The following is a 16,184-nucleotide window of genomic DNA, read 5'->3' on the forward strand; positions in this document are numbered from 1 at the left end:
ATGTGTGTATCTGCCAAGGGGAGGGTGTTGCAGCCCCCAGGAACACTTCTTCCAGTCCCACAGCTGCAGGTTCACTAGTGAGTAAAAGAAACCAAATAAACATCAGACAACCTTTATCAACTGCCACTTGGTCAATCCACCTGACTGGGAAAATATGTGGGGGACACACAAATCCATAGCTCCCTAGGAACCATACAGCTTTATAATATATACGAGCATCCAATCGCAAGCTAACAAGTGGATGCACACCGCTAGCCTTTCTGTTGCCCATCACTGTATTACCATTTCAATCCACCTTCCACATTCCTGGACCATATGTCTGATTTCCAAATCATTCAGGAGACTCTACCTTGAAGTAAGTGAGATATTATTTATAATCAGCTCTTAGCCACTTAAGTCTGACACCGTTCGGTCATCCCAGGGACTTCACCACATTCTTCATATTTTCCTTGGGTGGGTCTTTCAAGCAGTCTTGAAGGTTTTTTCCTAATTACCAACAGAGGACCTGCCACCAAGTAGCCCAGTAGACTAGTGATTACTAGTGATCTATCAGTGGTAGATCTGGCATCTAGGCCCATTCCTCAGCATAATTCAGTAACCACCATGTCACAATCTAGGCGTTGCCCAAACATCTCCCCAGCCTTCCCCCACTGAAGCTAGCTTTGCCACCTTTTCCTAACATCAATCCCGGACACCTGACCCCCCCCCAAAAAAATCACATTATGTATGTATTACTTGTTGCAGGGAATTGGATGAGACTCGAGATTGGGTTCAAGGGGAGCTCAGGGCTGGGGTGGGAAATCACCCCTGGGGAGAGAGCAGAAGAGAGGAGGCTGCTCCGAGGTGAAGGGGTAGGGATGGGGGCAGAGGGGAGTCTGTGGCTAAGACCAAGGTACATAAACAGTATCGGTGTTGGTGACTGTGGTCCTTAGGGTAAATAGTGGCCGCAGTGCCCAGAACAAGGGAGGCCTTGTCCATGCCCTTTCACAGAATCATAGGAAATGAGGGTTGGAAGGGACCTCAGGATGTCATCTAGTCCAACCCCTGCTCAAAGGAGGACCATCCCCAACTAGATCATCTCAGCCAAGGCTTTGTCTAGCTGGGTTTTGAAATCTCCAAGAAGATTTCACCACCTCTCTGGGTAACCTGTTTCAGTGTTTTACTACCCTCCTAGTGATAAAATTTGTCCTAATATCCAACCTAAGCTTCCCTTCCTGCAACTTGAGCCCACTGCTCCTTGTTCAGTCATCTGCTGCCACTGAGAACAGTCCATCTCCATCCTCTTTCAAACCCCCCTTCAGGTAGTTGAAGGCTACTATTAAGTTCCCTCTCAGTCTCTTCTTCCCTAGCCTAAATAAGCCCAGTTCCCTCAGTCTTTCTTCATGAGTCATGTCCCCCAGCCCCCTCAGCATTTTTGTCACCCTCCACTGGACTCTCTCCAATTTATCCACATCCTTTCCATAGTGTCCCGGAGCTGGGGAGCCAAGCTCACGGCGTCATGGTGGGGTGGCCGGGTGGTGGCGAATTGGACACAGAACAGGCGGGAGTTTCGGCAAGGGAGTCTGAGCGGCACGGAAGCGTAACGGTTTCAAATAAGAAGGTTTATTTACTCACACTGTGAAGCAGAGGCGCAGTGCTGCTTTCTTCAGTTACAGTTGAAGAACGACTATGAACAATTAACAAACAAAGGGGTCTGTTGGCCCACGAGGTTCACCGACAGGGCAAGCCTGTCGGATAAGTCCCAGGGCTGGTCAACAGCTCATAAATGGGAGTAAGCAAACAACAAAATGTAAACTGTAACACGCTGCGCACGGTGAGTCGTGTGAGGCCAGTCCCGTAGGACAACGATGAGAAGCGGTGGTATCGGAAGCCGAGGTCAAAACCAGGTGAGTCAAGCCGAGGTTGCAACCAAAGTCCAACGGGTGATCCGGAATCATAGTCGATAGTCAGTACCAAGGTGTTGCACAAAGGTGGTTCATTTCTTTGGAGGCTTGCAAAGTATCACAGACACACACTCAGCCGCCGGCATAAAAGGTTGTATTTGTTTGCAAACAAAGGTCAGAGCAGAGTCAGGTACTCAAATTACTCTGACCCTGCATTGGTATTTGCAAGTGGAATTTATCTTCTCTCTCCTGAGCACGTGTGCAGACACCGGAACTCTTACAGCTACTTCCGTTTCATACAAGCATACATGTAGTTACATCACTACATACATCGCATGTATAGTATAATTATCTACTTAAGTATGCAGGGCGGAGAGGTAAATATGCATCAGCTAATTAAGCATGCCCAGAAACTACAACAGGTCGCCAAGAGTTCAAATCCCCCCCTTCAAGGACACAGATAATTGAATTCCAGCTTCTGTAATCAGCATGACTAGGGAGAAGCTGGGGGGAGGTAAGAAACCTTGAGTAGCATTTCTTCCTATCAAGAGAGAAATGCAGGCTGTGCATTTCTAACAAAGGTAAGTCAGAAGCCAGGTAAGTAGAGTCAAAGCCGTAATACAACAACACAAGCAACGCGAAACGCCAAGTGAAGGAAGAGATCGATAGGCCCTAAAGCCTGACTGAGAAACAGTCCCTGCAGCACCAGCCTGTCTCCAGCTAACGCGATCTCCCCCCCCAAGGGAGGGGTGTACTGAACTTTTATATGAATTTAGTGGCCAATCAGAACGCTCTCAGCAGAGAAATTTCTAGTTAGATTACCTCATGTCAGGTTCTGACTGAGCATGTTCTTAGTCAGAAGCTGACACAGTCTGAGCACGTCTGTGGGGAAAGCAGGTCAACGATGATTGACAGGTCCGCAGGTCACCCAGGGGGCAAGGGCTGGGTGAGCCTTGGAGCTTTCCACTCACAGAGTCCAATATGCATGTCAGTCTCAATCTTCTGTGTTGGCAGCATTTAATCAAAACTTTGCTCTGACATGCCCCCTTGGTGTCAGCACAGAAGCTAAATGTGCGAATTATACCTCCTCCTCGAGGTTACCATTGTTCCAGAAGTTTTCATACGAGGGAACGGTGGAATACATGTAGACGGATAGATTTGCATGGGTACACTCACACTTCCCACACCCTGCTGTCCCATCTCATCATCCCCAGTGTCATTAGCCCACAATGAGAACAGGTGCAGAATAGTATTTCTCGAGTGATTGAGCTCTGAAGCCAGCCTGATTGGCTGTCCAAACAGAATAATAACTATGTACATTGTCACTATGTTTGCGGTTAACATTCCTTCGTCACGGATTCGCAGGTGCAAGGGTGCAGTGCTCTTCGGCAATTCGGGAATTTGGATGGTTGCTCGGCAAGGTCTGGTCACGCCCTACTCTCAACGGCTTGGTGATTCTGCAAAATAAAACAAAATGGGACAGAACAACCTCCTAACAAAATTATTTAAATTATAAATCTAAGGGCCTATTTAACAGTGGCTGCCGTAGATCGCCTCGCCAACATAGCGTTATACTGCTTTTCAATGGTATTCAGGCGAGGTTACCTCATAGTCACTGGCGCTAAACAGCGTTGACGCATTCTTCGCTAAATACTTTAAGAAATCATGCAGGTACTTCAATAGTAAAGTCAAGCTCTTCTCATCCAGGGGTGTATAAGCAAGCATAGCTCCAATCTTCACAAAGAGTCGTAGCAGATGAGGTGCACCGTAGACCTGGGACATGGGAGCGTCCGGATGCTCTGCTAAGATTTCAGCATACTGGGGCCTCTCAAATTTGTACAGCAGTTGAGTTCCCAGCATTACATTGAAGTACTCCTTAATCCCAGCAACAACTTCATCAACAGCATATTCTCGGTTATCAGTGTTTCCTAGCGATTTTTCATAGTTCACATAATCTTCTAGAATGGAATCAACCTTTTTTTTGGCAGGAAGACAAAAGAGTTGTCTTTGCCTTGTGATCAAATTGCAGTCATCAACAAGCTGTTAGAAATATTATTAAAAATGCATTATGAATAGTGTTGTTAGAACAGCACAGCTGCCAGCTCTCCCTGGTGGGAGGAGGGGGTAGAGGAGAAACTACCAAGGGCTCTTTGTATTAAGGTATCACTCCCTTTTCTTCTTTGGCAAATTTACTATCTCTTTGTTACACTAAATCACACTCCCTTTCATGCTTTCTTCATTTTCTCATGCAGATAAGAGTAATTGCAACTTTTAATGATCCTGTCCTTGGGACAGAGAAAGTTTGAACTTTTGGTAACCTAAAGAGCTTTCTAAGCATGCGTAATCAGCTAATGCATATAAGCCTATCCGCCCCGCATACTTAAGTAGTTAATTATAATACACATGCGACGGATGACGTGACGTCATTTCATATATGTTTGTATGAACCGGAAATGAGTTGTAAGAGTTCCTGCTTTTGCACACGTGCCCAGGAGAGAGGGGATAAAGCCCGCTGAGAAGTTTTCCCAGCGGGCAGAGTGTGGTCTTTTGTCTTCGCTCTGACCCTATTTGCAAATATACCTTTTGTGTTGCTAATAGCATGTGTCTGAGAGTTCTTTGCCTCCCGAGAAACGAACCGCAGCAATTTCTGCAACAAAGCCACGGTTTCAGCTTTTCTGAAATTTTAACCTTTACTTTAACCCTGTTCATAAATGTTTCTTCCCTTTTAACTGTGGGGTCTACTCGAGCTCTTTTCTTCTTAGGAGTCCTCCATTTGTTCTTTTCCGTTTTCATATAATACCAAGGCTTGGTCAGTGCCATTTCAGCCTTCTCTCGGGTCTGTTGTCATCTCCACTGGAGAGTAAGAAGCGTCTTCTGTCGCCTTCGGCAGGTCACAACAGTGGAGCGGGCATTGCACCTTCGCTCGATCGACGTTTGATTATCACACACTTAGGGCTGTTGTGACCTGGAAAACAAACAATACACACACAGCTTTTATTCTTAAGTCTTTGCAACATACAGTTCTTTTTAAATTCCCTCAGCTCCTTAATTTCCTCTTCCAGGACTTCGTTTTTCTCCTTCAGGTTCTTTATAGTATTCTGGGCTTCCGCTAGTTGCGACTGTAGCTTCTTACTTCAAAGCTCCTCCTTCATTTCTTCCTGGGCTCCTGTATCTAATAGAAACTTGGCAATTGTGATATCGAGTGGATCATCAGGGTTCTGTATTTCTATTGAGGCATACAGTCAAGAATCATTATCGAAGAGTCTTGTATGGTTCTTTACTACCACTATCTTCCTTTCCCCATTTCGAGTTTCAGTTTCATAATCAGTTCCTCCAACTCTCTCCTGCACTCCTTTAGACAAAACACTATTGATTGCTTTAAGTTTCATTTCTGGTTCATTTTGCTTCTCTTTATTTCGTTTCAATTCATTTCGTCATTTGGGTTCGCTTCGTTGAGTTTCGCTTCATGTAGATTCGTTACGCTTTAGTTCATTTTGTTCTGGGTTACGTCGTTTCAATTAGGTTTGTCCGCTTAGTTTTGCTTCATCACGTTTAAGTTTGCTTCGTTTTGGTTTGTTTGTTTCTTCGCTTTGTGTTTTATTATTGCAGTTCAGTTCGATTTCTATTTGCTTAAGCTCATTTTGTGTTGATTTGGTTTTAGGGTCCATTTTCTGTCTGTCGTTCTTCTCTCTAGGATTGCTGCAGCCGTCGATTGCCGGACTCACGCCGACGGCGGTCACTCATTTTTTGGCTTCTGGTTGCTTTCGCTAAAGCCTAATACCCTCGCGAGTGCTCGTTGTCCTTCATCCCCCAGGAGTCGCAGCTTCTCTTTAGAGAGGCCGGATTTTCCTAGGAGGAATCTGAACATCGCTCTTTCCAGCAGGGTCCTCTGAGGAGGTGAATAGCTTGTTTGGTTCCTCGGTTGAGGTGGGTGTGAGTTACGCGCTTGGTATCTTTTCGTAGTCAGTGGCGAAGTCCGGGTTGGTTTTCTTTGATATGCTTTCTGGTTTACCCATTGTGAGTGGGTGGCAAGCTCTTCAATTGGATATTTAGTTCTCGGTTCTCTGTCAGAGACGGGGTAAGCACTTCTTTGGGGCTTGGGTTTCATTGCCCCTTGCAGCTGGTCTAACTGCCCCAAGGTGTGGATAATGGGGCCGTTGACAGAAGCACTCAGTAGTAGACAGGCAGTAATGCTCTAATTCCTGCCATAGATTTTGGTGGCTGCTTCTACAGCTTTGGCCAGGCAAGGTACATCCCCAGGTGTGGTAGCATACCGGTGCGGCCATGCTCCTTGCACCTGGGCAGGTGTTAGATTTAATGCCTGTTGCGCTGGGTTCCAAAGCGCATAGGAAGTCCCGATCACTGTGTAGACTAGTGAAGTTGCACTGACACAACCTGCTGCTCCCTCGTGCCAGGTGTGAACCTTTCATTGCAGTGCTTCTACTGCTAGCGCTGGCACGCATATTCGCCAGTAATAATTGGCCAGGACAGGAACCGGGTCGACCACTTTTGCTCTACTCCATGCAGAGCTTCTGATTAATTGCAATGCCTCTTCCTGGTTTATGGTCTCACTACCAGCTTCAGGCACCAGACGTCCCAACCAAGTGATGGGTGTCTCATCACTTCATATGGATGTATCCTTTTTCAGCTCGCTCATTTCTGAGCAGGTCCTTGATCGTGTGGTTACCGTGATTCTCGTTCCCCCTTGAGGGTCGGTCACTAACTTCTGAACTGTTATCGGGTAAGCAGTTACTAGATTCATCTCTGGTGGTTGCTCAGATTGGGTAGTTACGCTTGTGGTTTCATTCGCTCCATTTGTTCCATTGTTTGGCATCGTATTGGGTACGGTAGTGGTTGCAGTTTCACTTGTGCGGTTGCTGTCCTCCCGTACATCCTCTAGGTGTCGTTGATCGATGTACGGGGGCGGTGACGTAATCTTGGCGGGTGGCGCTGTTGCGGGAGGTGGATTCCAAACAGGTGGGGCGGTAGTGGAAGGCAGGCTCGGGACGGGTGGATCTGCTGGTGACGTGGGCAGGGTTTTTCGCGCAGTTTTTGGTGCTCTCTCGAGTTGGCCAGCGCCATCTTGTAATGGCTGCTCGGCCAGGGTTTTAATGGCACCCTCCAGTTTCTTCCCCTGATCCATGAACTCCCCCAATAAAGAAATATACTCATGGAATAACACATTTATTATTCTGCCCTTCTTCCACTTTCACTGTCCGGTCCACCTGGTTGTCTTCCCGTCCTTTTCCAAGGCCTCACAGAGCTGCGTTACGAACTTGTGGCCTTTTGAGCCGACCACGAGGTTCGGGTATTGGAACATGGGTGGTGTTGGTTCCTTCCCGCTCTCCGCTACGTATCTCACGCACCGAGCCAACTCTTGGGCCGGGCTGAGGCTTGCCGTGGCTGGAGATTTCCCACGAGCTGGAGAAGAGGCCTCATTTTCCTCCCTCGGGTGATAAACAGCCCAGGAGTCTTGTAACACGCAGCCCAGGGCTCCCGGACTGAGCCGCATGGCTCTCTCCTTCCCGCTTATCCCGTTGAGGGATAGATAGCCGTGGATCATGGCTGAGGCCAGGTTTGTGGCCTGGTGGAACGCAACATGGTTCCATAGGTCCTCCAGGTCGGTGGTTGGACAGACCCCGCTGCGCCATGGGCAGCTCTTGATCAACTCAGACTCCATGCCTCCCATGTATCCTGTTCGTGACGCCATGTCCCGGAGCTGGGGAGCCAAGCTCACGGTGTCATGGTGGGGCAGCCGGGTGGTGGCGAATTGGACACGGAACAGGCGGGAGTTTCGGCAAGGGAGTCTGAGCGGCACGGAAGCGTAACGGTTTTAAATAAGAAGGTTTATTTACTCACGCTTTGAAGCGGAGGCACAGTGCTGCTTTCTTCAGTTACAGTTGCAGAATGAATACGAACAATTAACAAACAAAGGGGTCTGTTGGCCCATGAGGTTCACCGACAGGGCAAGCCTGTCGGATAAGTCCCAGGGCTGGTCAACAGCTCATAAATGGGAGTAAGCAAACAACAAAACGTAAACTGTAACACACTGCACATGGTGAGTCACGTGAGGCCAGTCCCGTAGGACAACGATGAGAAGCGGTGGTATCGGAAGCCGAGGTCAAAACCAGGTGAGTCGAGCCAAGGTTGCAACCAAAGTCCAATGGGTGATCCGAAATCATAGTCGATAGTCAGTACCAAGGTAAGTCAGAAGCCAGGTAAGTAGAGTCAAAGCCGTAATACAACAACACAAGCAACGCGAAACGCCAAGTGAAGGAAGAGATCGATAGGCCCTAAAGCCTGACTGAGAAACAGTCCCTGCAGCACCAGCCTGTCTCCAGCTAACGCGATCTCCCCCCCCCAAGGGAGGGGTGTACTGAACTTTTATATGAATTTAGTGGCCAATCAGAACGCTCTCAGCAGAGAAATTTCTAGTTAGATTACCTCATGTCAGGTTCTGACTGAGCATGTTCTTAGTCAGAAGCTGACACAGTCTGAGCACGTCTGTGGGGAAAGTAGGTCAATGATGATTGATAGATCCGCAGGTCACCCAGGGGGCAAGGGCTGGGTGAGCCTTGGAGCTTTCCACTCACAGAGTCCAATATGCATGTCAGTCTCAATCTTCTGTTTTGGCAGCATTTAATCAAAACTTTGCTCTGACACATAGTGGTGGGCTTTGCGCCCTGGCCCCTTGCTCTGTGGAGTCTACACAAAGCTTCTAGATCTTAAGGACCAATTCCAAGACATTGGGCACCCAGGGCTGAAGCCCAGCATGACTCTGGGCAAGGATTCCCAGTGCTTGTACTTTCTGGATGAAACCCGGGCTGGTGGCACCCTTTTTTCAATCTGCCCCACTCTCTGGGCAACTGCCTCAACCACTATGCTATTGCACTGAGACATGAGGAGGGCCTCGTCCTCCATCTAAGACCTGCTGATTGTGGGTTTTCTGCGACTAAAATTTAAGGACTTACCCCACCTCACATATATACCTAAACCATTCGATTTCACCACACGGCTGCCTGGCCAGAGTGTAGACCTCCTGACCATGCAAGCCTGTCCATGCAGAACTGAATCACAAACTGTGTGCAAATGCTTCAAACAGGAAATGAGGTTGCTCAACACATGTCATTTAGGCACATAAAAACATAGGCTTAAGCACTGAATGATTTTGCCTACACAGTGTTTTCTTGCATTAGGGGAGGGCTATCGCCCCCTTTTATAAGTAAGTAGCTGAGACACAAGCAGCACAGACAGAAGTGACAATTTTAGTCTAAACTGGCCATGGAAAGTTTCATAGTTTGTAGGGTTGGAAGGGACCTGAGCAGATCGTCAAGTCCGACCCCCTGCCATGGCAGGAAAGAGTACTGGGGTCAAATGACCCCAGCAAGGTGATTGTCTAGCCTTGTCTTAAAGACCCCCAAGGTAGGAGTCAGCACCACTGTGAAAAATGTGAAATCAGCAAGCTCCACAAAAAACAGCGGGCTTGCTGCAAAAATCAAACCAAAAAAAACCCCTTACCTGCAAGCAGAGAAGAGAAAAGAGCAGGAAGCACTTTCAGTCTTGGAGCACAGGGGGGAGGAGGGGGTAGAGGCAGAGGGCGGTGGGGATGAGGAGTGAGGAAAGGGCTGCTTACAGTAGGAGGTAGGGAGGCTATAGGCAGATTGCACCAAGGTCCTGGGCTGGCTGTGATAGGCAGCCAGGAAGCTGTACCACAATCCACTGAGGCTGACCGCAGCTCATTGCATCCATGTACCTGCCACCAGCAAGGAGCCAGACCAGGGCTCTGCAGATGCCAGTGCAACCTTCCAGATGCCTGCCACAGCCAACCCAGGACCCTGGTGCAGACTTTCTGGTTGTGGATTGCCCAAACTGGGCTTAATTACCCTGATTAAGCCCAGGGATGCCATTAATCCATGCTTAATAACTCATGGATTAATGGCATCCCTGGGCTTAATCATGGTAATTAAGCTGCAGTCTTAGGCCATCTGGCAATTTGCAGGGAGGGGCGGGACTGACGGGCTCCTCACCCAATTAGAGGCACGGAGGAGGGGCGTCCCCACTATGCTCAGCCCATGAAGATGGTAGTTGGCCCCAAATGGCCCATGAAATTATCAGGCTACCTCCTCAAGTTTGGTAGACCCCTAGTCATTCAGCATGATGATTCAACCAGTTATGCATCCATCATACAGTACTTTTGATCAAACAGGTATGACTTGCTCTTGGTGAACCCAATCCTAGCTGTTCCTGATCACCTTTCTGATGCTTCACAATAAATTTCTGGAGCATAACTTTCCACATATTGAGATCAGGCTGACTAGTCTGTAGTTCCCTGGATCTGCCTTCTTGCCTTTTTTTAAAGATAGACACTATATTTCCCCTTTTTCAATCATCCAGGACCTCACCCAACTCATTCAGTACCCTGGGGCATACATCATCCAGTCCTCTCAATTTCAAAACATCAAGCTTCTCTAAGTAATCATTAACCAGTTCTTCCACTACTCTAGCCTGTTGGTCTCCCTGCCCTATCTTAGCTGCCAGCTTTGCTAATCATCTGTTAGCTAACTTTTTGAAGACTGAGATTAGAAAAAAAGTGTTAAATACTTCATCTTTCCTCTCTCATCCAGAATTAGATTGCCTTCTCCATTCCGTAAGGAATCTAAGTAGTCTGGTCTTCCTCTGCCCTGCCTTTTGCCTGATCTCAGCTTGCTGAAGCTTGGATGAGAATGAAGCGAAAAAAGAAGTTAGCTGTATCTTGTGAAGGTGTAATTCATTGTATGCCAGCCCAGGCATAATTCAAAGCAGCTTGGGGGTTGCTCTGAACTAGTTGGATTAGCCAACAAGTAAACCAATCAGATTTTATGAGGCCCAGCAGCCCCCACCCCCATCCATTTCTATGTGAATATAGGGTGGTGACCAGAGAACAATGGTTTCTACCTCTAAGGCAGCGACAGTCTTCTCCCTGCTAAACGATATGCCACTAGTCATTAATCCAAATTAGCTTAGTTTTGCATTTGAAGTCCCAATCCCGCTTCTTATTTTACCACTTACCTTGTTTTGTTCATCTCCGCTATCAGGATCAAATTTGCTTCACTTTCATTACTGGCTAAAAGAGGCATGCAGGTTGTGTTTCAGAGTCTTTATTTAACATTAAACATCTCATGACATGTCCCTGAACAAGTCTCTTTGCACACCAGATTTCACAGACCTGTTTTAGCTAAGCTTGAATTTCTTTGTACAGAAGATATTTTCAGATAACTGAGTATCAGTGCCCTTTACTGTTTGGAGAAGTATCATTGTTTTACCCAAAGCAATTGAATAAACAAGAACAAAGTTCATTATTTGGTCCCAGGAGTAGGAGATGTACAGTTACTGGTGAAAGAATGAAGATGAATATAGAATTGTAATAATATAAAGCTAGTTGCACTTGTATAAAATCTAGGGTAAGTTCTTTTATGGTGAAGCAGCTACTTCAGATTTATGCTGTAACCAGAATTTGATAAAATCAAATTCAATTCCAATATTGCAAAGGCTTTTGAGGTTTAACGTGTACTTACGTAGGTGGCAAGTGTACACTTGTCTTTAGCTGGGACAAACTGCTTGGGCTGAAATCATCCATTGCTGTCCATGGCATTATACCTGAGATGTAATTTGGCCTGGTTTGCTTTGAAAAATCTTATGTGAAATCCAGGATTTGGCCCACAGAGCTATTGGATCCAGCTCCCAGAGTGGGAGTTTTGCCTATGCTATGCTGTTCGTGCCATGACCAGGTAGCCAGGGCCCTTTCCCATGTCACATAGCAGCTGGACCACAAATAGAAGGGGTAGCAGGGAGAAGTGGCAGTGGCAATGGCCAGATCCTAATGCCAGCCCACCTTCAGACCAAGCAGGGTCTTTCCAGACCACTCCTGAAAAGCACTGGAGACACCTGGTTCAGAGGACTAAATGTATGTACTTTTCGATACTTTTGAAGTGAAATCTGAATTGAACAGGATGGGGCTTGAGGACATGGTTGTTACTGTCATGCAGACACTCTTCATGGCTAGAAACAGCTGATTGTCAAGACATGAAGCCCATTCACATGACTACATTTACCTACATCTGACTGCCATGCACAAGATTCCCAGACAAAGCGGAGCAGCACTGGAATAGAATTCACAATGAGGACTGAGCTAGGAAAGTTGCATATGTGCATGACTTAACTGGATGAGTTGCCTAACACTTAACTTGGACCTGGACACCTCAGATGTAGGCACGGAAATGCAGAGGGTCTGATCCTAGTCTATCCTACTCGAGTCTCTGGAAAACTGTTAACAAAAATATAGGAAAGTCCTTACCCTCCTGTGAGAGATGGAAGAAGCCAGCAGGCTCCCGGGCTAAGCGGAGGGCCCGCAGCCCCAAGGAGCCCGGCAGAAAGTTCCCTTACCCAAGTGTATTGGGAAGGGAGGGGCCGGTACTTCCCCCACCGCTATAAAGGAGAGGCCAGGACCGGAAAGTGGCAGCAATGCAGAACCGGAAAGAGCACGAGGAGGAGGTGGAGGTGGAGGTGGAGCAGGCCAGCGCATGATGCGAGGGACACTGAAAGCAACGCTGAGTGCTGGTAGGAGCCTTTGGCAAAGAACAAAGCCCCAGCGGGGTTTCTGAACCCAGTCTGCTAGCCCCTGCAGGGGCTAGGACTTTGTTTACCAGCCGGCAGCCAGCAGAGCCCGGCAAGAAAAGGGTACCGTAGAAGCCCTAGCAGAAGGGCACACTTGACATTGGGTACCGTAGAAGCCCTAGCAGAAGGGCACGCTTGACGTTGGGTACCGTAGAAGCCCTAGTAGAAGGGCACTCTTGACTCGTGGACTAAAACTGTTAAAAGGGGATCTTGTCAAGCCCCACAAAGGGGGCTGTCCGAGAGCCAATAAGGGGGCTCGGCCCCTCGGAGGGCAAGTTTGGATTGGAAGGCGGCAGCTGACGGTCGGAGCAGCAGCACAGATCAAGGGAACCTTCTTGGTCGTAGTGCTTGTTTTGATTTTTCTTTTTTTTTTGTGGATTGTCTGAGTGGACGTGAGGATACGTGGCCGGACCAGCCAGTTGGCCACCACCCAGTGGAATGGGCAAGGGTGTAGGGGTGGCAGAGCCCTCAGAAATTCGGGACCTCATGAGATGCCGGTGAGACTCGTAATTGGACTGCATGTGTCAGACATCTGAACCAACTCCATTACCATCAAAGTCGTGGCAGGTGAAATGTACATGTGTGACACCCCAATTATAGTTGAGGACACACTAGGCAACTGTCAGGCAGCGCTGGTCCGGCCTGCGGGGGACAGCGATACCCGACACCACCTACTGCCATTTTGTAATGGGGAATATGGATAAACTGGATCTGGTCTCAAGACTATTGTCAAAATATGAGCCCAACCCCACTCCCATTCAACATGCAGCTACCCTGCAATGGAGGTATTGGCATCCTATGCTGCTGCTCTTGAGATTGTCATCTCTGGTGTTGTGTGAGAGTGCTTGGGTGGGTTTTATATTTTGGCAGCCATCGTAAGAGTGGCGTGCAGACCTTAGTCTTAAAGGCTGCCTATATACATGCTGGTTCAAGTTCTAATTAGAACATGTCAGAGCAGACTTGATTAATCAGATCTAATTGGAACACTCCAGAGTGACCTCACCAAAATGTGTATAAGCTCCAGTGCATTTAAAAATGGACACTGGGGCACTTCATCGAAACCTTGTCTAATGCGGTTGAGATAAAGCATCCTGTTGCCATTTTTAAACCTGCAGGGGCTTAATAAACCTGAAGGTGAGTTGTTTAATTAGAGCGGGTGTCCAAGAGTTTCATAGTTTCATAGTTTGTAGGGTCGGAAGGGACCTGAGCAGATCATCTAGTGCAACCCCCTGCCATGACAGGAAAGAATACTGGGGTCAAATGACCCCAGCAAGATGTTCATCTTAGTTGCTCTAATTAGCATGCCCCCCACCCTGGAGTACGTGTATAGGCAGCCAAAACAACTTGAGCTTTAAAAGAAGGTACGGTACAAAGGTGGACACATGAATGATTTTTCCACCTAAGTGATATGTAGCTACCTATTAGGCATCTAAAGGATTTGGCACTCTGTCACTTTGCCTCTGTGGTACTTGCTCAGTATTGTGTAGAGATTACTGAGTTCACAGAAAGTGGAGATGGATGTTGCCTTTCCTCACTTTTCTGCCACCATGAAATTTTTTTATGGCAGCACAAAGCAAAAGCAAATAGATGTCCATGCCTTTTGGTGGGGGGTTGGGGATAAGGGTCAGAAGCCAGAAGTATACAGCCAAAATGCTAAGCCAAGGTCAAGAACCAGAAATCAGAAACCTAGGGCATCCTTACACATGCTTCATGGGGGAGAGGGGGTGCATTTTGATTAGAGCACCTTTTGGGATCCACTCTAACTAAAGCACCAGCAGCATCTCAAATATTCAGTTAAAGCACCGGGCCACCATTCTGAAATGTGGGGACACTGAATACATGTGATGTCAAGGCTGCTGAAGCGTGCTAATTAGAATGCATCAGAGCATGTGTTGGGCCCCTAGTTACCAAGTCTGAAGGATAAACCACAAGGTTTATCCAACAATAAGCCAGGCAGAGGGCAGAGGGCAGGGGGCAGGAGTCAGGAAACGGATCAGCAGGGAGACTCCAAAAGCCAAGAGCAAGCCAAAGGCAGGGTCAGGAACCAGGGAAGCCAGAGATGTTGCTGGGACAGGAGCTGCTCAGAGACTGAAGACCAGTTTGTTATACAGCAAGGTCTAGGTGCTGGAGGAGTCTCTTAAATGCAGCTTCAGAACCAATCAGCAGGAAGGGGTTTGGGGCCACATGGCCTTGATTAATAGTAACTGGGCATGTCTACCCAAGATGCTTTACTTAAGATTAGAGCTAATTACTATGCAGTAAGCATCACCACCAACATGTGCAGATGCTTTAATGTCCAGTAATTTGCTCTAATCATGAGTAAGTTTTCACTATCTGTAAATAAAAGTAGTACATTTACTCCAATTACTTAGCGCACGTGGAGTACCTGTAGGTGGCCAACCAGGAGCAAATGTGCTCCTGGGCAGCATGGGATAGGAGCTTGCTCTCTGTCCCTGAAAGAGGACTGCTGGCAGGGTGGGCTCCAGCACTAGAGCCCACGTGGCGAAAATGTCCCTCTGCCCCAACAGCAGGGACCTCCCAGCACCCGCTTTCCAATCATGATCAGGGAGCAAAGACTGGGAGCTACCTGCTGCCAGGGCAGGAAGACATTTTCCCCACCTGGGCACCAGTGGTGGAGCCCACCCTGGAAGCAGGCTGGGCCCTGGAGGCAGGGAGCAATGTCCCAGTCCCCCCAGGAGACAGCTGTCTCCTGGCCCTGGGCTCCCTGCCACCCCCTGGCAGCTGCAGGGGCCCGGTGCAGGGCCGGAGGGATCAGGAACATTCTGCTGCTAGAAGCAGGGATTTCCAGGACACATCTGAGAAAGTGGGGAAAGTCATCCGCATTTATGAAGATGCACACCTGAGATCCCAGGGACACCACCTTCCCTATTTACCCAGACAGGTCCTGGAGTTCCCACAAATGCATCTAGGCAAACGGGGAAACTCCAACTTTCCCCACTTACCCAGATGCATTCCAAAGATCAGATCCATTGACTTGTGTTATGAAGGAATATATCTCTTTTACCTTCCCATCCTGAATACTAGAAAAACCTTTCCTGTTCAGGGTCAGAACTCCAACACAATGTTTTTTCCCTTTCCCAGAGGAAAAGCACTTTCCACATTTTACAGCAGAGCAGAAATAGCTTTCTGTTTATTTTAGTAATCAGTAACTGGGGGGGAAAGTAATGATTTAACTGGACTTTAAAAACAAGCAACCAGCACTAACTCACCAAAATTCCCTTTTTGTATTCACGTAATGTTTCTCGTCCATGCAGATCATTGCCTGGTTCTAGGAATACAGCTGTCAGATGCATTCTCCTAGAGGTTGCTTCACCCTGGGGAAGGTCAAGTGAAGACATAACTGGCAGAAAATTGAGCTGAGGGATCTCTATTTTATCCTCAGTAAATAGGTGGGAGGTAGTTAATATTCCAGAGTTATCCTTCTGACAGCTTATAGATGTAAGGTCTTTTGTCTTCAATGATAGTGAGTGAGAACCTAGATTTGCAAGGTTACAGGTTTTCATATGTGTGCAAGCACAACACATTCACATTTCAGATCCGTCTCACCTGGCATTTGTCTGGGTTTTCCTCATGGTTTTGCTATTCCTTTGGGCAGTTTAGTTTGTACCAGGGCTGTCAAGGTTAGGC

General features: G+C 47.6%; 1 pseudogene; it reads right to left on the reverse strand.

Annotated features, from left to right (window-relative positions):
• Positions 1-3,452: 3,452 nt before the first annotated feature.
• Positions 3,453-4,703, reverse strand: LOC149872531 (mortality factor 4-like protein 1 pseudogene; annotated as a pseudogene).
• Positions 4,704-16,184: the final 11,481 nt, after the last annotated feature.

This window comes from Crocodylus siamensis, chromosome 1, assembly GCF_052110815.1.
Source record: "Crocodylus siamensis isolate JL-2025a chromosome 1, ASM5211081v1, whole genome shotgun sequence".
Lineage (NCBI taxonomy): Eukaryota > Metazoa > Chordata > Crocodylia > Crocodylidae > Crocodylus > Crocodylus siamensis.